This window comes from Hyla sarda, chromosome 6 (assembly GCF_029499605.1).
Source record: "Hyla sarda isolate aHylSar1 chromosome 6, aHylSar1.hap1, whole genome shotgun sequence".
NCBI lineage: Eukaryota > Metazoa > Chordata > Amphibia > Anura > Hylidae > Hyla > Hyla sarda.
The window spans coordinates 123,713,266-123,739,719 of record NC_079194.1 but is presented as its reverse complement, the minus strand read 5'-3'; positions in this window follow the sequence as shown (position 1 = coordinate 123,739,719).

The window sequence follows — 26,454 nt, the reverse complement described above, 5'->3', positions numbered from 1 at the left end:
TTTCATTCCTTTTATCCCTTCTGTTTTACCTCAGTTGTCTGACAATTTGCATTGCGCCACGCTTTATTCGCAGGCTCTCCGTGACAAGGTTAGTAAGGAGGTGAATCTGGGCCTTATGCCTCACTCCCTTTTGCAAATTTGCATGTTTCCCCTCTGGGTGTTGTGCCCAAGAAGGAAAGCGTTAAATTCCGCTTGATTCATCACTTTTCCTATCCCAAGGGCTCATCAGTCAACGACGGGATCTCCAAAGAAGAGGCGTCGGTCTCCTATGTGGCCTTTGATAGGGCGGTGTTTTTGGTCAGAAAAGCGGGCCGTGGCGCCCTTATGGCGAAGTAAGACATCGAATCCACTTTTCGGCTGTTGCCGGTACACTTGGATTGTTATCACCTTCTGGGTTGCTGTGTGGACGGCCTGTACTATTATGACACCTGTTTGCCGATGGGTTGTTCCATTTTGTGCCAATATTTTGAGATGTTCAGTACATTCTTGGAATGGGTGGTGCGATATGAAACGGGCTGTCAATCAATCATTCATTATTTGGATGATTTTTAGTTTGTTGGTCCGGGTGCGTCCCCCTGCTGTCAGTTTTTGTTGGATTCTTTCTGTTCCCTGATGAGTGGTTTTGGTGTCCCGCTCTCTGCTGAAAAGACGGAGGGTCCGGCCACCACACTTTCTTTTCTGGGAATTGAAATCGATTTGGTAGGGATGGTGTTTTGTTTGCCAGCTGATAAATTGGGTAAGTTGTTGGAGTTGTTGGAGGGTTTCTGTGCGGTTTCCAAGGTTACCCTTCGGCAGCGCCAATCTCTTCTAGGTTTGTTAGATTTTCCCTGTCGAATTATGCCTACGGGGCGGGTTTTTTCACGGCGGCTCTCTCTGGCCACAAAAGGGGCCAGAAGACCTGATCACCGCTTTCGTTTAACGTTTTCCCTTAAGGCAGATTTGTTGGTGTGGCGCGAGTTTTTGCGCCGCTGCAACGGTCGGACCTGTTTTCAGTCCCCCGAAGTTAGCAATACGGAACTCTGTCTCTGTTCACTGATGCTGCGGGTTCTATTGGTTATGGTGCCATTTTCGGTACGGAATGGAATGACGAGTCATGACTGGGTGGAGGAGGGTTTATGTTGGAATCTCACCCTCCTTGAGCTTTTCCCTATTGTGGTTGCTGTGGAGCTTTGGGGGCCCAGGCTCAGGAACAGTAAGGTGTGTTTTTGGACAGACAACATTAGTGTGGTTCACTGTATTAATGGTCTTTAGTGTTGAGCGGCATAGGCCATATTCGAATTCGCGAATATTCGCGAATATATGGACGAATATTCGTCATATATTCGCGTATATTCGCATATTCGTTATATTCTCGTTTTATTTTCGCATACGCGAAAATTCGCGTATGCGAAAATTAACATATGTGAAAATTAGCATATGCGAAATTAGCATACGCGAAAATTCGTATATGCGAAAATTAGCATATGCGAATTTTCGCGCGCCAGTCTCACACAGTAGTATTAGAACCTTCTTTACACCACACAAGTTGGAAGCAGAGAGGGATGATCACTGTGATGTGTATTGTGAAGAAAAAAACAAAAAAAAAAACGAATATTCGTAATTACGAATATATAGCGCTATATTCGCGAAATTCGCGAATTCGCGAATATGCGATATTCGCGAATAATATTCGAATTGCGAATATTCGCGAGCAACACTAATGGTCTTTCCTCCTCTTCCATCCCTGTGTTGGCCCTGCTGCGGCATTTAGTTTTACGTTGTTTAGAGTACAACATCTGGTTTAGGTCTCGCCATGTTCCTGGAGTCGAAAATGTTCATGCTGACCTTTTATCTCGATTCCGTTTTCAGGAATTTCGCAACCTGTTTCCGGGGGCGGCCCAGGAGGGCCTGCCCTGCTCGCCGCTCCTGTGGACCCTGGTATCCTGAGCTTGATGCCCTTGATTGCCTCCTTCTTGGCTCCGTCTACGTGGTCTGGTCACGGTAAGGCTTGGGATGGTTGGTTGTTGGTAGCTGGTGAGAGGGATTTTGCTGTTAGCGAGAATGTTCGTTTTTCCATTATGGTGGATTACCTGCTGGGTTTACAGCGTGCGGACTGTTCGTCGGCCGTTGCCAGGCGCCGTTTGAGGGGAGTGGGTTTCCATTTAAAGTGACGGGGTTGGTTAGATTGCACTAGGCATTTTGGGCTTCAGCAGGCATTGAAAGGGTGGCAAAGGAAGCAGGTTCGTAGGGATTGCAGGCGACCGGTGTCTTTCCAGTTGCTGGAGGTTTTGGTGCGCGTTACTAGCGACGTTTGTTCCTCTCCCTATGAGAGGCTTTTGTTTTCCACTGCTTTTTTCTTGGCTTTTTCAGGGCATTGAGGGTGGGTGAACTGGTCCCCTCTTCGGCCAGGGCTCCTGGGGGACTTTTGTGGGACGATGTGCTCTTGGCTAATGGCGTAGTTCAGTTGCGTATTAGGAGGTCCAAGACGGATCAGGACCGGGTGGGGTGTTGGTTGAGTTTGGGAACAGTGGAGGAGAGGGGGGCGGACGCAGTGTAAAACTGTTCTAGCAGTTTCTGAGTTTTTGAATGTTAGGCCCCCAGGGGAGAAGTTTTTGGTTCACCCGTCAGGCGCCCCTCTTACGCGGTATCAGTTTAGTTCTATTTTTAAGAAGTGTTTGGTGTTGTCGGGATATGTTCGGATGTTATGCGGGATATGTTCATCCTGAATTGCTCCTCTAACATGTTTTTCTTTTCTAGGTTCTCGTTCTCCTGTTGTTCACATTGTGGGGCATTCGTATATTCACCAGGCTGCTCAACGGGCTGTCTGCCGGCCAAGTGGTAGGTGTTTGGGATTCCAAGTCGAGGTTCATTGGAGTGGGATCGGGCGTCTCCCTTGGTCTCGGATTCTTATGGAATCTATTCAAATTGCTGGTATGTCTAGGTCACCTGTCATTTTGGTTATCCATGCCGGGGGTAATGCCGGGGGTAATGACGTACCTCTGTCCAGCAGAGAAAGGTCCCCGCCCTCCCTCCCTCTTTTCGATTGTTGTACAGGGTTTTTCCCCCTGTTTGAATGTTGTACCCCCTTTATATATATATATATATAAAAATAATAATAATAAATATGTAAAAAAAAAAAAAAAGACAATATATATATAAAAAAGGTGGAGGTGTCTTACCTTCTGTTCTTTTCATCTTGGATGGAATGTTTATCATTGGTTGTATTATGTTAAGTCACAGCTGGCGGTAAAGGAGAGAAATCCATGGAGAAGCGGAGGGGGAAGGCTCTTAGGCCCGGCGGCTGAGGCCGGCAGCTGTCTGTGGGGCTCCCCCTGGTTGGGCGACCTCATGGAGGTTGAACGGTTTGGTTACTATGTAATAGTGTTATGACTAAATAAAAGCTGTGGCCGACCCCCCCACGTCCACCAAAAGTTAATAAGTTGTCGTAGTGTTATTTTATATACAAGGTATACATGGCGGGGAGGGGGGGGGGAGAATTAAAGAGGTAAGATGAAGTAGGTCATTGAACACAGTCTATAGGGAATTGCCTAAAGAGGGCTATGCAAGCAAGGCATTCTGCCGAGGAAATTCTGCCACGGAAAACCTGCCACGAAACTTGCAAAAAATCTACCCATGTATACTGAGTGCATATTTGATGCAATTGTAACATATTTTGATTGGTGAGCACATGGCAGTCCAACAGCCAAAACAGAAAACATGTTAAAACACAATAAAAAAAAAATACTAAATGAGAACATAGTCTGATGTTATGCAAATCCTGTTTTTCAGATTCCAGACATGGCATGATGTATTTTTTTTCCTGCTATTCTCCCTGTGTTCCCTGACATCCGTCGCACTGCCGTGTCACAACATCAGGGTGGAAGAAGCCTAACAGACAATTAATTATTTGTGTGTTGTTAGTTTAGACAGGTTGTATTTATCTATAATTGTGACTAAAAAATTTAGTAATACTCAATGCATAAATCCAGGTAATTTTAAAGGGTTTACTTCCTTTTTTTGCATCTTTAATTTGCTAAGTTGCATCATTAACAGATCTGCAGAGTATTTTTTACATTCATAATAAAATGTAAGACTTTTTTTTTTTTTTTTACATATCTAGTGATCAGCTAGAGTGGAACATGGCAAAATGCCTAGAACTCTGGTGTGCCAGGATAACCACAGCTAATGCTAAATAGATTAAACAGACCACAAAGGTCACAATGAATACTGTCATGTGTAATTCCTGAGAAGAGATAAAGGGGTACTCCGGTGGAATATATATATATATATATATATATATATATATATATATTTTTTTTTTTTTCATATCAACTGGCTCCATAAAGTTGAACAGATTTGTAAATTACTTCTATTAAAAAATCTTAACCCTTCCAGTACTTTTCAGCTGCTGAATGCTCCAGAGAAATTTGTGTTGTTCTTTTCTGTAGGACCATAGTGCCCCATAGCAAACCTTTTCTGGTCCGGACAGTTCCTGACATGGACAGAGGTGTCAGCAGAGAGCACTGTGGTCAGACAGAAAGGAAATTCAAAAAGAAAAGATCTTCCTCTGTAGTATACAGCAGCTGATAAGTACTGGAAGGATTAAGATTTTTTTAATAGAAGTAATGTACAAATCTGTATAACTTTCTGGCACCAGTTAATTTAAAAAAAATTGGAGTACCCCTTTAAGCAAACTTTTCAAAAGTTTGGCACGGCGGGCTCACCACATTTTTCGACAAAGAACCAGCAATGAAATATGCCTCAAAACACATGTAGAACATTGCCTAAGAGCTCTAAATTTATGTATAACACTGCTAGGGTCACATTGGCATGTATTCAAGTAGTTTTAATATAATTTTATGGGTAAGTTAAAGGGGTATTTCATGATTTTTTTTTATTTGACTATGCTATTGGGCTGTAAAGTTAGTGTAGTTCATAATATGGTGTCTGTATCTGTGCTTTATGGTAGTCTCGCAATTCTTCTGTGATTTTTTCCCCAATGTTTATTTTGAACATCATACAAAATGAGTGTCGTCTCAGGTTTTCCCAGGTTGCAGTGTGACCTAAGACATTACATCACTAGTCAGGTGATCAGAGGGAGCCTGTTTTGTTTTAATGGGTGGGCGAGCGCTGTGTGGGAGGAAGGTCATTCTGCAGTGAAATTTAGGTTAACAACAGCTGGAGGCCCCTTGGTTAGAAAACACTGGACTATTGCATTGAAGGGAGCACAGGTGTATTTAACCCCTTAACCTCTTAAGGACCAAGGACATATCGGTACATCCTGAGTCCTTTCCCTTTCTATAGCGGCTCAGGCCCGGCCTTTAACAACGGCCGGGACCCGTGGCTAATAGCGCACAGCACAGCACCGATCGCGGTGCCGCACGCTTTTAACCCTTTAGACGCGGCGTTCAAAGTTGAACGCCGCATCTAAAGTGAAAGTAAATCACTGCCGGTTAGCTCAGGGGGCTGTTTGGGATGTCCACTGCGAAATTGCGGCATCCCGATCAGCTCTGGGACACGAGGAGGGTCTCCTACCTTGCCTCCTGGTGTCCGATCGCCGAATGTCTGCTCAGAGATCCAGGCATGAGCAGTCAAGTGGCAGAATCATTGATCAATGGTTTCCTATGGTTTCCTATGAGAAACCATTGAACAATGTAAGAGATCAGTGTGTGCAGTGTTATAGCCCACTATGGGAGCTATAACACTGCAAAAAAAAAGTGAACAAAAAAAAAAAAGTGAATTAACCCCTTCATGACCCAGCCCATTTTCACCTTCATGACCTGGGCATTTTTTGAAAATCTGACCACTGTCACTTTAAACATTAATAACTTTGGAATGCTTTTACTTATCATTCTGATTCCAAGATAGTTTTTTCGTGACATATTCTACTTTATGTTATTGGTAAAATTTCACTGATATTTGCATCCTTTCTTGGTAAAAAATCTAAAAATTTCATGAAAATTTTGAAAATGTAGCATTTTTCTAACTTTGAAAGTCTCTGCTTGAAAGGAAAATGGATATTCCAAATAAATTACATATTGATTCACATATACAATATGTCTACTTTGTGTTTGCATAAAAAATTGACAAGTTTTTACTTTTGAAAGATACCAGAGGGCTTCAAAGTTCCGCAGCAATTTTCCAATTTTTCTCAAGATTTTCAAAATCGTAATTTTTCAGGGCCCAGTTCAGGTTGGAAGTGGATTTGAAGGGTCTTCATATTAGAAATACCCCATAAATGACCCCATTATAAAAACTGCACCCCCCAAAGTATTCAAAATGACATTCAGTAAGTGTTTTAACCCTTTAGGTGTTTCACAGGAATAGCAGCAAAGTGAAGGAGAAAATTCTAAATCTTAATTTTTTACACTCGCATTTTCTTGTAGACCCAATTTTTGAATTTTTACAAGGGGTAAAAGGAAAAAAATCACCCTGAAATTTGTAACCCAATTTCTCTTGAGTAAGGAAATACCTCATATGCGTATGTAAAGTGTTTGGCGGGCGCAGTAGAGGGCTCAGAAGGGAAGGAGCGACAATGGGATTTTGGAGAGTGAGTTTTTCTGAAAGGGTTTTTGGGGGACATGTCCCATTTAGGAAGCCCCTGTGGTGCCAGAACAGAGGACCCCCCCCACATGTGACCCCATTTTGGAAACTATACCCCTCATGGAATTTAATAAGGGGTGCAGTGAGCATTTACACCCCACTGGCGTTTGACAGATATTTGAAACAGTGGACTGTGCAAATCAAAAATTTTATTTTTCATTTTCACAGACCACTGTTCCAAAAATCTGTCATACACCAGTGGGGTGTAAATGCTCACTGCACCCCTTATTACATTCCATGAGGGGTGTAGTTTCCAAAATGGGGTCACATATGGATATTTATTGTTTTGCGTTTGTCAGAACTGCTGTAACAATCAGCCACCCCTGTGCAAATCGCCTCAAATGTACATGGTGCACTCTCCCTTCTGAGCCTTGTTGTGCGCCCCCAGAGCACTTTGCGCCCACATATGGGGTATCTCCATACTCACGAGAAATTGCGTTACAAATTTAGAGGGTCTTTTTTCCCTTTTACCTCTTGTGAAAATGAAAAGTATAGGGCAACACCAGCATGTCAGTGTAAAAAATTTATTTTTTTACACTAACATGCTGGTGTAGACCCCAACTTCACCTTTTCATAAGGGGTTAAAGAAGAAAAAGCCCCCCAAAATTTGTAAGGCAATTTCTCCCGAGTACGGCGATACCCCATATGTGTCCCAAAACTGTTGCCCTGAAATACGACAGGGCTCCAAAGTGAGAGAGCGCCATGCGCATTTGAGGCCTGAATTAGGGATTTGCATAGGGGTGGACATAGGGGTATTCTATGCCAATGATTCCCAAACAGGGTGCCTCCAGCTTTTGCAAAACTTCCTGCATGCCTGGACAGTCAATGGCTGTCCGGCAATACTGGGAGCTATTATTTAGCAACAGCTGCAGGCTCCGTTTTGGAAACAGTAGCGTACCAGACGTTATTCATTTTTTGGGGGGAGGGGGGCTGTGTAGGGGTATGTGTATATGTAGGGTTTTTTACTTTTTATTTTAGGTTAGTGTTAGTGTAGTGTAGTGTTTTTAGGGTACAGTCACATGGGCAGAGGTTCACAGCAAGTTTGCCGCTGGAAGTTTGAGCTGCAGCGCAAAATTTGCGCCATCTCAAACTTGCAGCACTCACTGTAAACCTCCGCCCATGTGAGTGTACCCTGTACATTCACATTGGGGGGAGGGGGCAAACATCCAGCTGTTGCAAACTCCGAGCATGGAAGTTGTAGTTCGGCAATATCTGAAGGATCTGAAGGATCAAATGTTGCCGAACTACTGAGCATGCTGAGATTTGTAGTTTTGCAACATCTGGAAGAGCACAGATTGGAGACCATTATACAGTGGTCTCCAAACTGAGGACCTCCAGATGTTGCAAAACTACAACTCCCAGCATGCCCAGAAAGCCAAAGGCTGTCTGGGCATGCTGGGAGTTGCAGTTTTGAAACTCTCAGAGGCAGCAGTGAGATTGCTTTACGGCGATCTCACTGCTGCCAATGAAGATGCCGCACTGCTGCTGCAAACTCACCGCCGGGACGCAGCGCAGCCGGGACCGCATGGAGGACGCCGGGACCGCCGGGACCGATCGGGACACCGCTTGGACGGGTAAGTGACGCCGGGGGACGGATCAGGGACACTTAGCAGAGCGGTGTGTGTCCCGATCCCCGTGATCGGGACTCACACACCGCGCTGCTAAGTATTTTCATAGCGAAACGCTGCTATCAGCTAGTCAGATTTGACCAGCTGATAGCAGCGATCGCTGGGGGGGGGGGATGAAACCCACCGTGGTCGCATGGTAAGATGGCTGGCTATCAGTGATAGCCACCATCTTTCCGGGCGCTGCGGGATGCCGTGAGTAGCGGCAGTAATGTTCATGACGTACCTGTATGTCATGGGTCGGGAACACCTTGCCACCCATGACGTACAGGTATGTCATAGGTCGGGAAGGGGTTAAGATAATTTAACCCCTCCCCAATAAAAGTTTGAATCAACCCCCTTTTCCCAATTAAAAAAAAACTGTGTAAATATATATAATTAATATATATTAATTAATATAATTAATTAAACCGCACGATCAATGGCGTACGCGCAAAAAAAAATCCAATACCAAAATAGTGTATTTTTGGTGACTTTTTATATCATGAAAAAATGAATAAAAAGTGATCAATAAGTCCAATCAATACAAAAATGGTACTGCTAAAAACTGCAGACCATGGTGCAAAAAATTAGCCCTCATACTGACCCATATGCGGAAAATTCAAAAAGTTGTAGGGGTCAGAGGATGACAATTTTAAACATATACATTTTCATGCATGTAGTTATGATTTTTAGTACGGCAAAATCAAACCTACATAAGTAGGGTATCATTTTAATTGTATGGACCTACAGAATAAAGAGAAGGTGTCATTGTAACCGAAAAGTGTATGGCGTAGAAACAGAAGCCCCCAAAAATTACAAAATGGTGTTTTTTTTCTCCAATTTTATCTCTCAATAATTTTTTTTTCCATTTTGCGGTAGCTTTTTGGGTAAAATGACTGATGTCATTACAAAGTAGAATTGGTGGCGCAAAAGATAAGCCATCATATGGATTTTTAGGTGCAAAATTGAAAGAGTTATGATTTTTTAAAGGTAAGAAGGAAAAAATGAAAGTACAAAAACGGAAAAAACCCTGGTCCTTAGGGGGTTAACAACCCGGGGGTTTTCCGTTTTGCATTTTTGTTTTTTCCTCCTTACATTTAAAAAATCATAACTCTTTCAATTTTGCACCTAAAAATCCATCTGATGGCTTATTTGTTGCGCCACCAATTCTACTGTGTAATGACGTCAGTCATTTTACCCAAAAATGAACAGCGAAACGGAAAATAAAATCATTTGGGGAGATTTATCAAAACCTGTGCAGAGGAAAAGTTGCCCAGTTGCCCATAGCAACCAATCAACTTGCTTCTTTCATTTTTAACAAGGCCTCTGCAAAATGAATGAAGTGATCTGATTGGTTGCTATGGGCAACTGGGCAACTTTCCTTTACACAGGTTTTGATAAATCTCCCCCATTGTGAGACAAAATAGAAAAAAAACACCATTTTGTCATTTTGGGGGCTCCCGTTTCTACACAGTACATTTTTTGGTAAACATGACACCTTCTCTTTATTCTGTAGGTCCATACTATTAAAATGATACCCTACTTATATAGGTTTGATTTTGTCGTATTTCTGGAAAAAATCATAACTACATGCAGGAAAATGTATACGTTTAAAATTGTCATCTTCTGACCCCTATAACTTTTTATTTTTCCGCGTATGGGGCAGTATGAGGGCTCATTTTATGCATCATAATCTGAAGTTTTTAGCGGTACCATTTTTGCACTGATAGGACTTATTGATCACTTTTATTCATTATTTCATGATATAAAAAGTGTCCAAAAATGCACTATTTTGGACCTTGGAATTTCTTTGTTCGTTTGCCATTGACCGTGAGCTTTAATTAATGATATATTTTAATAAATCGGGCATTTCCACACGCGGCGATACCACATATGTTTATTTTTATTTACACCGTTTTTTTTTTTAAATGGGAAAAGGGGGGTGATTCAAACTTTTATTAGGGAAGCGGTTAAATGATCTTTATTCACTTTTTTTTTCACTTTTTTTTCTGCAATGTTATAGCTCCCATAGGGAGCTATAACACTGCACACACTGACCTTTTACATTGATCAGTGGTTTCTCATAGGAAACCACTGATCGATGATTCTGCCGCTTGATTGCTCATGCCTGGATCTCAGGCACTGAGCAGTCATTCGGTGATCGGACAGCATCGAGGCCGGTAGGGACCCTCCGGCTGTCCTGTAAGTTGTTCGGGATGCCGTGATTTCATTGCGGCGATCCCGAACAGCTCCCTGAGCTAACCGGCATTGTTTCACTTTCACTTTAGACGCGGCGTTCAACTTTGAACGCCGCGTCTAAAGGGTTAATAGCACGCTGCACCGCGATCAGTGCCGCGCGCTATTAGCCACGGGTCCCGGCCATTGTTAGACAGCAACGGCCAGGTCTGAACCGCTATGATGCAGGGCAACGCAGTGGCCCCGCATTATAGAACGGGAGCGGACTCATGAACCGATATGTCATGGGTCCTTAAAGGGTTAATGGGTGGCGTTGCTGATGTGTGGAAGCGCGAAAATTAACCTCACACTTACAAACAAGGAATTATGGGACTTGTAGTTCGAGAGAGTGAACTTCAACAGCCACAGCGTTATGGTTAACTCAGAACATATCCATTTTGCTCCAAGACAAGCATGTCCATTATTGGCAGCTACGTACTAAAATCACCTTAATGTCAAAGTTATGAACACATGTGGTAATCCATATATCAGCTTGTTTAAAAACACACTGCACTAGAGGATTTTGTATGTTTTTTTACATTAAAATAAAGCTGCACAATGTATTCCTAGTTGTTGATAACGGCTGCTGCTTATAGAATACACACAGCGGTATCGGAAGTCGCAATGGCTTTTTCCAATCATTCCAAAAATTATTCCTTTTTTGGAGTAGCAACAGGTTTTTATTCTGGCAAGTGAAGAAGATGCAATGGTGTTTTCTAAGCATTAAAAAAATTATTAGCAACAGGATTGGTGTCCCAAAATAGTGAAGAAGAAATAGCTTTTGTATAAAAACAAAAAAAGTTATCCCTTTTCTGAGGCTCATAGGGTGTGTATGTGTAGGCAAGGGTGATGGTGGATTGGTGGTAGTTGTAGTGGCCAGCAAATAGGACAGAAGGTAGTGGTAGACTGTTTGGAGTTGCTAGCGAACAGCAGGCAGTGGTGGACTGGTGGGGGTGTAGTAGACAACAGGCAGTGGTGGACTGGTGGGGGTGTAGTAGCCATCGGACAGCAGGCAGTGATGGACTGTTGGGAGTTGTAGGAGCCAGCGAACAACAGGCATTGGTGGACAGGAGGGTGTAGTAGTATCCATCCAGCAGACAGCAGGCAGCAATGGACTGGTGAGAGTTTTTGAAGCCAGGGAACATCAAGGGCGGTTGTAGTACTGTCAGATCAGTGGCATCTGGTACAGAAGTTTTAAATTCCCCACTTATCCATGCCAGATTTTCTTAATCAAATGTGAGTTAGGGTTGATGATGCCTCGTGCTGCACTGAATGCTCTCTATGATGCTACACTGGAGGGTGGACAAGACAGAACACCCATGGCAAATTAGGCAAGTTCCAACCAATGGTATAATCCAGTGACCCAGAAGTCCATGGGGTCTGGGCTTATGGTGTCTGTCAGAGAAAGAGCACATCTTAGGTATGTCACATTCTGGTTGTTTAGGTGGGGGTATACATCCCTTTGGTGACAATTTATGTCAGCATGGAATACCAGATGTAAAAACTTTGTCATCATGTACTCCAACATAAAGATGATGAAAATCCAATTTAGCCTCCGTTTAAGAAGGTGATAAATATTCCCCCATCCTGGCTTTATCCCAAGGGTCTAAGAGTGTGGCTATCCAGTACTCATCTCTTTCCTTCAAGTGCTTAATATGCTGTTAAGTGCATAAGCAAGAAAACATACAGCTCTCTATCCTTTATAGCTTTTTCAATACCCCAGCTTGTTCCACCTCTGTCACATATTGTCGAGGTTGGTCATCATGGTCCTCATGGTCATCATCACCATCACTATCACCTTGTGTAGGTGTCCTATCCCTTTAACAAATTCCATCTCCAAATCCTCCTCCTCCTCCTCAGGTTCCACTTTCTCATACTTCTCCTTAAAGGGATACTCCAGTGGAAAGCATTTTTTTTTGATCAACTCATGTCAGGAAGTTAAACACATTTGTAAATTACTTCTATTTAAAAATCCTAATCCTTACACTACTTATCAGATGCTGCATGCTCCGCAGGAAGTTCTTTTTGTTTTTAATTTCTTTACTGTCTGACCACAGTGCTCTCTGCTGACACCTCTGTCCATGTCAGGAACTGTCCAGAGCAGGATAGGTTTGCTATGGGGATTTGCTCCTGCTCTGGACAGTTCCTGATACAGACAGAGGTGTCATCAGAGAGCACTGTGGTCAGACAGAAAATAAATTCAAAAAGATAAGAACTTCATGTGGAGCATACAGCAGCTGATAAGTACTAGAAGGATTAAGATTTTTAAATAGAAGTTATATACAAATCTGTTTAACTTTCTGGCACCAGTTGATTTAAAAACATATATGGACATTTATCAATGGGTTTAGTTTTCGTGCAACACGATTTTTCGTGCAACATTTTGACTGGAAAGCGAGAAAAGCAAGTTTTCCAAAAATTAACTACGTAGTAATAATTTTAAAAATTAGAATTAGAAAAACAGGGATAATTTCTTTCCAAAACAGCTCCCTGTCTGTCTCCAGGTTGAATGTGGTCCTGCAGATCAGTTTCATTGAAGTTAGTAGAGCCAAGTTGTAATACCACACACAACCTGGGTACAGATGTGGAGCTATTTTTGAAAGAAATTTGCTCTGGTTTTCTGTTCCTGGATAACCCCTTTCTGCTTCCAGCCAAACGAGAACCTCTGCTGAAAATCCCACTGGTTCCATAAACTGTCTGTCTACTGTCACCACTTTGCGCTTTTGGTACAGGCGGTTCAAAATGTGCAAGTTTGAGTTACACCATTTTAGAGCATGGCAAATGAGGCAGTGTTGAGGAAGAACATTTGGCACTGTAGGTCAAGAAGGGCACTGTCCAGGGCTTCGGACAGTTCCTGACATGGACAGAGGTGTCAGCAGAGAGCATGTGGTCAGACAGAAAATAATTACTCAACTTCCTCTGGAGCATACAGAAGCGTGGAAGGTGTGACGGATCCTAGAGTCACCCTACCTACTTGGATGGACTTTAGGACATCACTATTTGTACCCCTAAGTTGATGTTGTTTAGTGACATAAAGCTCAGAGTTAAAATACTTTTATTTACTGTTTTCATACACTTTCTGCACACGGTCCACTTTCTGTGCACAATACACCTTTTTGCACATGGTCTACCTTTTGCACACAGTTGACCTTTTGCACACTGTCCACCTCCTTTACACAATACACCTTTTGCACATGGTTCACATTTTGCACATGGTCCACTTTTGCACACAGTTCACCTTTTGTACAATACACTAATTCTACACATGCTTCTCCTTTTTGCACACAGTCCGACTTCTGCACACCTCCACCTTTTGCACTCAAGGCAGTGTATAGGGAGAGCTAATCACCTTTATTGGATTATCTCCCAGACTCACTGTCACCTGTATTGTCTTTACTGACCCTTCCTCCTGTGATGTCCTTCCTATAAAAGAACACACTTGTTCCACAATAGAGGGTTCTGATTTTACACCTGAAGACTGGTGTTGCCTGTTTTTTTGGGTACAAGGATGCAATAATCTCTAGTTCGGCCTGGGGATATTGCCTGTGATATGCTGGGGCTTGTCATTCGGAAGGAGAAGTCACTTTTGGCGGAGTCAGTCCGACACAATTGGTGGCAGCGGTGGGATCTGACTTCTCCAGGATCGACACTGAGACCAGCCCAGCTGGGGGAGATACAGCCGCTGGCTTGACCCCAGTCTCAGCAACTTACCCTGGCGAGGAAGAGCCTGTAAGGATGAAGGATTTCCGAAGAGAGGTGAAATTGTTCCTGGGTCTCTTCAAAGATCCTCCACGGGAGAGTGTGAACAGGGTCCTTACACAGCTGACACAACTCCGTATAGTGAAGCTGCAGTATGCCATGGAAGAGATGTCTATGCAAGAGAGAGCCTTAATTCACTTGCAGATTTGGGAAGTTGTTCTTGAGGAGTCGGTGACAAGCAGAGCACAAGTCCTGCCCACCCCAGAACAGCGCTTCAGGGAACAGGTCCACTTGTGGCTTCACTACCTCAGAGAGCAACCCATGGGCAGCGAAATGGTTGAGTTGCACAGATTGGTGCAGAAAGAAATGGAGCTTGAGGCTCATTACCGTGCCCTGTACTGGTGGGCGAGCTGCAGGCAGTCGGAGTCAAACACAGCCTGTTCTCCGGAAGGGACAGACTTCGGCTGTGGGATGCATTGTGGGATGCATTCGAGGAGCAGTATGACTTTGGCCGTACCGAGGCATACAGACTCTCGGACATCCAGGACAAGCGGAGAGAGATGCTGCCGCAGCCGGAGGTGCCAGACCTGGAACCGGATCTATCTTGGCTGACGTATCAGGAATGGTACCTCGAGGAAGACTACCTGTCCTTGTTTGAGTGAGATTTCTACGGTCACGAGCCATGTACAACAGAGGAAACCAGCACAGATGAGACGTCTGGTCTCTGTCTTCCCTTTCCCCTGGATTGCACACCAGACCATGACGCTCTAGCAGTATCCGGTCAGGACACCAGGGTGGAAGTGTCGGCATTAGGGCTGAGTTCTGCTACACCCTGTCCAGCATCAGACACCAGTGCCAGCTCTACAGCTACAGAGGGGTCAGTGACCCCTGTACCAGTCCACCCTGGATCGCAGGCAGTTGGCCTGGATCCACAGAGACTGTTTAACAGCACAGGAGCAAGCACAGACAGTACGGCTCCCCAGATGGAGAATTTTACGCCGGGAGATGGAGCGGTCGGCTCATCTCCCCAGCGCAAGAGGTTGCAACCGGATGAGGAGGCAGTTGACCTCCCTCTCCAACTACTGAGCACAGCCCCAGCTGAAGCGCCGGCTTCAGGGCAGAGTCCTACTATAATCTGCTCAACAACGAATACTGCAGCTACAGAGGGAACCGTGATCCCTACACTGGTACAGCCAGGATTGCAGGCAGTCGGCCTGGATCCCCAGCGGCTGTTTAACAGTAGTGGTGAAAGCACAGTTGGTGCAGCTTCCCCGCTGCAGAATTCCATATTGGGAGATGGAGACAGACATTGCAAACAGGTGAGAAGGTAGTCGACCTTCCTCTCCACCTAGTGATCCCTTTTCCGGCTGAAGTGCCGGCATCAGGGCAGAGTTTTGCTACAATCTGCCTAGCACTGAAGACTGCCGGCAGGTCTGCAGTTACAGATGCGACTGTGGTCCCTGCATCGGTCCGGTCAGGATCCCAGACGGTTGAGTTGGATCCCCAGTGCGGCTCCTCAGTGGCAGATATTGCAACCGAGTGAAGAAGCAGTCGGCCCCCTGCCCCTTCAACTGGTGACAGATGAAGTTTTCCTTTGGGAAATGTTGCTTGGGAGGGGCTCGGAAGCTAGCCTCCTTCCCACAGACTACGGGCCAGGCCAGGCCTTCCCCCTCCCCGGGCCGGGGAGGGGAAGAAAAGCAGTATTTTTTTTGAGGGGAGCCCCAGTAAGCTTCATACAGGGTTTGCTGGTATTGGATTAAATTGTTGCCCACACCCCAACCAAGAGGAGGACCAGGACAACTGCGTCTGGTGGTTGAAGCCCTGACAGCCCCAAGTGGATCCGTTGGGATCGCACCGGGTCTGCCGTTTTATTAGGGGGAGCACTGTGATGGATCCTAGAGTCACCCTACCTACTTGGATGGACTTTAGGACATCACTATTTGTACCCCTCAGTTGATGCTGTCCAGTGGTATAAAGCTCAGAGTTAAAATACTTTTATTTACTGTTTTCAGACACTTTCTGCACATGGTCCACTTTCTGTGCACAATACACCTTTATGCACATGGTCTACCTTTTGCACACTGTCCACCTCCTTTACACAATGCATCTTTTGCACATGGTTCACATTTTGCACATGGTCCACTTTTGCACACAGTTCACCATTTGTACAATACACTAATTCTACACATGCTTCTCCTTTTTGCACACAGTCCGACTTCTGCACACCTCCACCTTTTGCATTCAAGGCACTGTATAGGGGGAGCTAATCACCTTTATTGGATTATCTCCCAGATTAACTGTCACCTGTATTGTCTTTACTGACCCTTCCCCCTGTGATGTCCTTCCTATAAAAGAAAACACTTATTCCACAATAGAAGGTTCTGATTTTATACCTGAAGACTGGTGTTGCCTGGTTCTTTGGGTACAAGGATGCAATAATCTCTAGTTCTGCCTGTGGATATTGCCTGTGATATGCTGTGGCTTGTCATTCGGAAGGAGAAGTCACTTTTGGCGGAGTCAGTCCATCACAGAAGGATTAAGATTTTTTAACAGAAGTAATTTACAAATTTGCTTAACTTTCTGTCGCCCGTTGAATTTTTGTCCACCGGAGTACCCCTTTAACATTGTGGAGGATCTGTACTGTCCCACGTGGTCTTTTGATGCCACTCCATGTGCCTATGTAGAGAGTGGGTTCCTATACTCATACCATGGCCACGGCTTCCTTTTTGTTTGAAGAGAAGGCACAGTGCAAGTTTTCTGCATCAGATTCAGATTTTATCATATATCAAGCATGACAACGCATTATATATCGTAAAATCTTCTTCCTCACCATAACATGAGATGTTCCTGCCCGCAAGGAAATGAGGATATGAAGTTAGAAAGTGTTTCCTGCCGATTCATCTGGGAGGGGACATATAATCACCTAGTCCTGTCTTCTCTGGTTGTAATTACACCCACTCAATATGATTGACAGCTTGGCCACTGCCCACGTCATCGCTGTGCTCTGTCAGCATAGAGATTACTGTGGTGATGTGGGCTGTCAATCACGCTGAGGATGTGTGTTTGCAGCTGGAGCACCGGGACTAGGTAAGTATAGTTCCTTGCCCAGGGGACTACTTACAGGGCTGGCAGGGAACACTTTTTAACATCATATCCTCATTATTTCTGGGGGCAGGAATGTTTCCCGGGGATGGTGAGGAAAAAGATTTTACCATATATAACGTAATATAAGACACGAAATTTGGCATAAAATGGGTTTTCCACATTCCATTTACACACAATTAATGCATATTTATGTTAAAATACAGGTCAGCCCAATACTTTGCTCAGCTTGCTTTCTATTGAATAAAGGCTTTCTGAGATCAGTAGTTCCTGTGCACTGTCTTCTCTCTCTCAGCTATCTCTCCAAGATGGCGGCCGCAATTCAGTGCATAAGGTTTTCACAGCCTCTTAAAGGGCTTGAAGCTTGAAAATGGCTCCATAGGAGCAGAAACGTTGCTTGTACTGATGTGACAGAAATAAATCCACAGTTTTTTTCATCACTTTTTGAGTGCTGCGTTATCGCTGGATTTTATCTAGTAGTGCTGCAATATTTTTTGGTTTATATTATATATATAACCCTTTTTATGATGCAATACATTTAGATTTTTTCCTTGTGATCTTTTAAAAGCCATTACAATTCTTCATGTACATGACAATATGAAGGCCTTTTTTTTTCTTTTCGTTTTTTTAATTTATTTATTTTTATTTTCTTATACTACAAAAAGACATACAAAAAGAAGTATATTGTTATATACCAAACAAATGAACAACCCACTATATTAAAACCTTTTTTTCCGTCTTATCAACCCTAAACACATTCCTTATTTTCTAACCCTTCCCCTTTACACAATATCACATCCTTTACCTGGGGCCTACAACCCCTCCAATGTCTCCCTCTTTAACTTGTTCATCTAATTATGTTTAATAATGCATAATTTTAAACTTATATATCCCGTCTTCTTTATTGTGGGAAAAAAAAATCCGGGCTGAGAAGGTCAAGCAGAGAATGGGAGGCATAGAGCGGGAAAAAGAAAAAAAAAAAAAAAAACACAACCTCATACCTTTCATATGTTCACTTTTTCCTTATTGCCTCACCCCGACTTGCCAGCCCTAGATTGTCCCTTTTGAGGTTCCATGATCCTTGATGGCTTGTTTTATGCAGAACCAATTGTACTTTGTATTTGTAATGACATCACTCCTTTTACCACACCGATCAGTTAAAATGGTGCTTTGCTAGTACAGTCTGCATAAGGCAGGCTGTATTAGCAGAACCAATATGGTCTTTAGAATGCCTCCTTGTGCCATATTAACTGATCACCATCTGATGATCGCATTGCTGGGGTACAGACCAGACATCCAGTTCCACCAGCACCTGTTACTTTTACCTTTAAATGTTGCAATTGCTGTTGTTGGTGGCATTTAAAGGGTAATGTTCGTCACCATTGTGATCTCTGATGTTGGTCATTAATAGCAGCTAAAACTCCCTAGCTGTGAAGCAATGATGAAAATATACGTCATGTAGGAGTAAAAGAAGGGTAGATAGTCCAGGAAACCTTCCATCATGCAGATGACCATCTAGAGAGCCAGTCCCAACCAAATTGCAAATACATTGAAAGTCACAGCATGAAATATTTATTTATGCTGTGTTCTTTATTTGTTCTTCTTAAAGTGCAAGATTTTGGCAAAAAGGGGAGCAAGTAAGGAACACAATGTGGATATTACTCTTAGCCTGCTTGCCTGCTGTGGCCTTGTATTTGTGGTGAAGGGGTTTATTTTTCGCCTTCAACTTGTCACATTTTAAAAGGCAGGTTTTTAAGCTTTGTTTCTCTCATCTCAACTGCCTGGAATAACTACAGTAACCCCCCGACATGCGATGGCCACGACATATGATCAAATCGACATACGATGGCCTCTCAGAGGCCATCGCAAGTCGATGTCAGCATCGACATACGATGCTTTTATATGTTGGGGCCATCGCATTAACTGCTATCCGATGTGATCAAAATGCTTAAGCTGCTGTCGGATAGCAGTTTAAGCATCCCGGGCAGGTTCACTTACCTATCCCCGCTGCTCCGGGTCCACTTCGCGATTCTTCTGCATCTTGTCCAGGGTCCAGGCCTTGCTTTCCAGCGTCGTTATTACGTCGCTACGCACGCCGTGCCGGTGCAGCAGCGTAATACCGTCACCAAAAAGCGAGGCCCGGACCCTGGAGAAGATGCGGAAGACACCGGAGGATCCCGAAGAAGACACCGGAGCAGCGGGACCGCATCGGGGGCCCCTGGGACAGCATCGGGAGCGGTGAGGGCGCGGTCCGGAGCGGCGGGGACAGGTGAGTATAACTTCCTATACTTTACATTGCACCAATCCCTCAACATACGATGGATTCGACATCCGGTGGGTCGTTTGGAACAAATTACCATCGTATGTTGAGGGACCACTGTATTATGAGACAGAAAGGAAAGTTTTACACTATACAACCAGACTGCTGTAGGGACACTCTAGAAAACACAGCCAGACTGCTGTTATAAGGGGCACTCTAGAAAACACAACCAGACTGCTGTTATAAGGAGCACATTAGAAAACACAACCAGACTGCTGTTATAAGGGGCACTCTAAAAAACACAACCAGACTGCTGTTATAAGGGGCACTCTAAAAAACACAACCAGACTGCTGTTATAAGGGGCACTCTAGAAAACACAACCAGACTGCTGTTATAAGGGGCACTCTAGAAAACACAGCCAGACTGCTGTTATAAGGGGCACTCTAGTAAACACAGCCAGATTGCTGTTATAAGGGGCACTCTAGAAAACACAGCCAGACTGCTGTTATAAGGGGCACTCTAGAAAACACAGCCAGACTGCTGTTATAAGGGGCACTCTAGAAAACACAACCAGACTGCTGTTATAAGGGGCACTCTAGAAAACACAGCCAGACTGCTGTTATAAGGGGCACTCTAGAAAACACAACCAGACTGCTGTTATAAGGAGCACATTAGAAAACACAACAGACTGCTGTTATCAGGGGCACTCTAGAAAACACAACCAGACTGCTGTTATAAGGGGCACTCTAGAAAACACAGCCAGACTGCTGTTATAAGGGGCACTCTAGTAAACACAGCCAGATAGCTGTTATAAGGGGCACTCTAGAAAACACAGCCAGACTGCTGTTATAAGGGGCACTCTAGAAAACACAGCCAGACTCCTGTTATAAGGGGCACTCTAGAAAACACAGCCAGACTGCTGTTATAAGGGGAACTCTAGAAAACACAACCAGACTGCTGTTATAAGGGGCACTCTAGAAAACACAGCCAGACTGCTGTTATAAGGGGAACTCTAGAAAACACAACCAGACTGCTGTTATAAGGGGCACTCTAGAAAACACAGCCAGACTGCTGTTATAAGGGGCACTCTAGAAAACACAGCCAGACTGCTGTTATAAGGGGCACTCTAGAAAACACAACCAGACTGCTGTTATAAGGGGCACTCTAGAAAACACAGCCAGACTGCTGTTATAAGGGGCACTCTAGAAAACACAGCCAGACTGCTGTTATAAGGGGCACTCTAGAAAACACAGCCAGACTGCTGTTATAAGGGGCACTCTAGAAAACACAGCCAGATTGCTGTTATAAGGGGCACTCTAGAAAACACAGCCAGACTGCTGTTATAAGGGGCACTCTAGAAAACACAGCCAGACTCCTGTTATAAGGGGCACTCTAGAAAACACAGCCAGACTGCTGTTATAAGGGGAACTCTAGAAAACACAACCAGACTGCTGTTATAAGGGGCACTCTAGAAAACACAGCCAGACTGCTGTTATAAGGGGAACTCTAGAAAACACAACCAGACTGCTGTTATAAGGGGCACTCTAGAAAACACAGCCAGACTGCTGTTATAAGGGGCACTCTAGAAAACACAGCCAGACTGCTGTTATACGGGGCACTCTAGAAAACACAGCCAGACTGCTGTTATAAGGGGCACTCTAGAAAACACAACCAGACTGCTGTTATAAGGAGCACATTAGAAAACACAACCAGACTGCTGTTATAAGGGGCACTCTAAAAAACACAACCAGACTGCTGTTATAAGGGGCACTCTAGAAAACACAGCCAGACTGCTGTTATAAGGGGCACTCTAGAAAACACAACCAGACTGCTGTTATAAGGGGCACTCTAGAAAACACAGCCAGACTGCTGTTATAAGGGGCACTCTAGAAAACACAACCAGACTGCTGTTATAAGGGGCACTCTAGAAAACACAGCCAGACTGCTGTTATAAGGGGCACTCTAGAAAACACAGCCAGACTGCTGTTATAAGGGGCACTCTAGAAAACACAACCAGACTGCTGTTATAAGGAGCACATTAGAAAACACAACCAGACTGCTGTTATAAGGGGCACTCTAGAAAACACAACCAGACTGCTGTTATAAGGGGCACTCTAGAAAACACAACCAGACTGCTGTTATAAGGGGCACTCTAGAAAACACAGCCAGACTGCTGTTATAAGGGGCACTCTAGAAAACACAGCCAGACTCCTGTTATAAGGGGCACTCTAGAAAACACAACCAGACTGCTGTTATAAGGGGCACTCTAGAAAACACAGCCAGACTGCTGTTATAAGGGGCACTCTAGAAAACACAGCCAGACTCCTGTTATAAGGGGCACTCTAGAAAACACAGCCAGACTGCTGTTATAAGGGGAACTCTAGAAAACACAACCAGACTGCTGTTATAAGGGGCACTCTAGAAAACACAGCCAGACTGCTGTTATAAGGGGAACTCTAGAAAACACAACCAGACTGCTGTTATAAGGGGCACTCTAGAAAACACAGCCAGACTGCTGTTATAAGGGGCACTCTAGAAAACACAGCCAGGCTGCTGTTATAAGGGGCACTCTAGAAAACACAGCCAGATTGCTGTTATAAGGGGCACTCTAGAAAACACAGCCAGACTGCTGTTATAAGGGGAACTCTAGAAAACACAACCAGACTGCTGTTATAAGGGGCACTCTAGAAAACACAGCCAGACTGCTGTTATAAGGGGCACTCTAGAAAACACAGCCAGATTGCTGTTATAAGGGGTACTCTAGAAAACACAGCCAGATTGCTGTTACAAGGGGCACGCTAGAAAACACAGCCAGACTCCTGTTATAAGGGGCACTCTAGAAAACACAGCCAGACTGCTGTTATAAGGGGAACTCTAGAAAACACAACCAGACTGCTGTTATAAGGAGCACATTAGAAAACACAACCAGACTGCTGTTATAAGGGGCACTCTAGAAAACACAACCAGACTGCTGTTATAAGGGGCACTCTAGAAAACACAGCCAGACTGCTGTTATAAGGGGCACTCTTACAAACACAACCAGACTGCTGTTATAAGGGGCACTCTAGAAAACACAGCCAGACTGCTGTTATAAGGGGCACTCTAGAAAACACAACCAAACTGCTGTTATAAGGAGCAAATTAGAAAACACAACCAGACTGCTGTTATAAGGGGCACTCTAGAAAAACGCAACCAGACTGCTGTTATAAAGGGCACTCTAGAAAACACAGCCAGACTGCTGTTATAAGGGGCACTCTAGAAAACACAGCCAGACTGCTGTTATAAGGGGAACTCTAGAAAACACAACCATACTGCTGTTATAAGGGGCACTCTAGAAAACACAGCCAGACTGCTGTTATAAGGGGCACTATAGAAAACACAGCCAGATTGCTGTTATAAGGGGCACTCTAGAAAACACAGCCAGACTGCTGTTATGAGGGGCACTCTAGAAAACACAGCCAGACTCCTGTTATAAGGGGCACTCTAGAAAACACAGCCAGACTGCTGTTATAAGGGGCACTCTAGAAAACACAACCAGACTGCTGTTATAAGGGGCACTCTAGAAAACACAACCAGACTGCTGTTATAAGGGGCACTCTTGAAAACACAGCCAGACTGCTGTTATAAGGGGCACTCTAGAAAACACAGCCAGACTGCTGTTATAAGGGGCACTCTAGAAAACACAACCAGACTGCTGTTATAAGGAGCACATTAGAAAACACAACCAGACTGCTGTTATAAGGGGCACTCTAGAAAACACAACCAGACTGCTGTTATAAGGGGCACTCTAGAAAACACAACCAGACTGCTGTTATAAGGGGCACTCTAGAAAACACAACCAGACTGCTGTTATAAGGGGCACTCTAGAAAACACAGCCAGACTGCTGTTATAAGGGGTACTCTAGAAAACACAGCCAGACTCCTGTTATAAGGGGCACTCTAGAAAACACAGCCAGACTGCTGTTATGAGGGGCACTCTAGAAAACACAGCCAGACTCCTGTTATAAGGGGCACTCTAGAAAACACAGCCAGACTGCTGTTATAAGGGGCACTCTAGAAAACACAACCAGACTGCTGTTATAAGGGGCACTCTAGAAAACACAACCAGACTGCTGTTATAAGGGGCACTCTTGAAAACACAGCCAGACTGCTGTTATAAGGGGCACTCTAGAAAACACAGCCAGACTGCTGTTATAAGGGGCACTCTAGAAAACACAACCAGACTGCTGTTATAAGGAGCACATTAGAAAACACAACCAGACTGCTGTTATAAGGGGCACTCTAGAAAACACAACCAGACTGCTGTTATAAGGGGCACTCTAGAAAACACAACCAGACTGCTGTTATAAGGGGCACTCTAGAAAACACAACCAGACTGCTGTTATAAGGGGCACTCTAGAAAACACAGCCAGACTGCTGTTATAAGGGGTACTCTAGAAAACACAGCCAGACTCCTGTTATAAGGGGCACTCTAGAAAACACAGCCAGACTGCTGTTATAAGGGGAACTCTAGAAAACACAACCAGACTGCTGTTATAAGGGGCATTCTAGAAAACACAGCCAGACTGCTGTTATAAGGGGAACTCTAGAAAACACAACCAGACTGCTGTTATAAGGGGCCCTCTAGAAAACACAGCCAGACTGCTGTTATAAGGGGCACTCTAGAAAACACAGCCAGACTGCTGTTAAAAGGGGCACTCTAGAAAACACAGCCAGACTGCTGTTATAAGGGGCACTCTAGAAAACACAACCAAACTGCTGTTATAAGAAGCAAATTAGAAAACACAACCAGACTGCTGTTATAAAGGGCACTCTAGAAAAACGCAACCAGACTGCTGTTATAAGGGGCACTCTAGAAAACACAGCCAGACTGCTGTTATAAGGGGCACTCTAGAAAACACAGCCAGACTGCTGTTATGAGGGGCACTCTAGAAAACACAGCCAGACTCCTGTTATAAGGGGCACTCTAGAAAACACAGCCAGACTGCTGTTATAAGGGGACCTCTAGAAAACACAACCAGACTGCTGTTATAAGGGGCATTCTAGAAAACACAGCCAGACTGCTGTTATAAGGGGCACTCTAGAAAACACAACCAGACTGCTGTTATAAGGGGCACTCTAGAAAACACAGCCAGACTGCTGTTATAAGGGGCACTCTAGAAAACACAACCAGACTGCTGTTATAAGGGGCACTCTAGAAAACACAGCCAGACTGCTGTTATAAGGGGCACTCTAGAAAACACAACCAGACTGCTGTTATAAGGAGCACATTAGAAAACACAACCAGACTGCTGTTATAAGGGGCACTCTAGAAAACACAACCAGACTGCTGTTATAAGGGGCACTCTAGAAAACACAGCCAGACTGCTGTTATAAGGGGCACTCTAGAAAACACAACCAGACTGCTGTTATAAGGGGCACTCTAGAAAACACAACCAGACTGCTGTTATAAGGGGCACTCTTGAAAACACAGCCAGACTGCTGTTATAAGGGGCACTCTAGAAAACACAGCCAGACTGCTGTTATAAGGGGCACTCTAGAAAACACAACCAGACTGCTGTTATAAGGAGCACATTAGAAAACACAACCAGACTGCTGTTATAAGGGGCACTCTAGAAAACACAACCAGACTGCTGTTATAAGGGGCACTCTAGAAAACACAACCAGACTGCTGTTATAAGGGGCACTCTAGAAAACACAACCAGACTGCTGTTATAAGGGGCACTCTAGAAAACACAGCCAGACTGCTGTTGTAAGGGGCACTCTAGAAAACACAGCCAGACTCCTGTTATAAGGGGCACTCTAGAAAACACAGCCAGACTGCTGTTATAAGGGGAACTCTAGAAAACACAACCAGACTGCTGTTATAAGGGGCATTCTAGAAAACACAGCCAGACTGCTGTTATAAGGGGAACTCTAGAAAACACAACCAGACTGCTGTTATAAGGGGCACTCTTGAAAACACAGCCAGACTGCTGTTATAAGGGGCACTCTAGAAAACACAGCCAGACTGCTGTTATAAGGGGCACTCTAGAAAACACAACCAGACTGCTGTTATAAGGGGCACTCTTGAAAACACAGCCAGACTGCTGTTATAAGGGGCACTCTAGAAAACACAGCCAGACTGCTGTTATAAGGGGCACTCTAGAAAACACAACCAGACTGCTGTTATAAGGAGCACATTAGAAAACACAACCAGACTGCTGTTATAAGGGGCACTCTAGAAAACACAACCAGACTGCTGTTATAAGGGGCACTCTAGAAAACACAACCAGACTGCTGTTATAAGGGGCACTCTAGAAAACACAACCAGACTGCTGTTATAAGGGGCACTCTAGAAAACACAGCCAGACTGCTGTTGTAAGGGGCACTCTAGAAAACACAGCCAGACTCCTGTTATAAGGGGCACTCTAGAAAACACAGCCAGACTGCTGTTATAAGGGGAACTCTAGAAAACACAACCAGACTGCTGTTATAAGGGGCATTCTAGAAAACACAGCCAGACTGCTGTTATAAGGGGAACTCTAGAAAACACAACCAGACTGCTGTTATAAGGGGCCCTCTAGAAAACACAGCCAGACTGCTGTTATAAGGGGCACTCTAGAAAACACAGCCAGACTGCTGTTATAAGGGGCACTCTAGAAAACACAGCCAGACTGCTGTTATAAGGGGCACTCTAGAAAACACAGCCAGACTGCTGTTATAAGGGGAACTCTAGAAAACACAACCAGACTGCTGTTATAAGGGGCACTCTAGAAAACACAGCCAGACTGCTGTTATAAGGGGCACTCTAGAAAACACAGCCAGACTACTGTTACAGAGGAAGCTCAAGAGAACTAGACTGCTGTTATAGGATACAAACTCTAAAATAAAAAAATAAAACAGAGCTCTTCCCGTTTTATACTGGCAAACAAACATTCAGATACAAAGTGCTACACTTAAAACATCTTGACAAAGAAGGAAAAGAA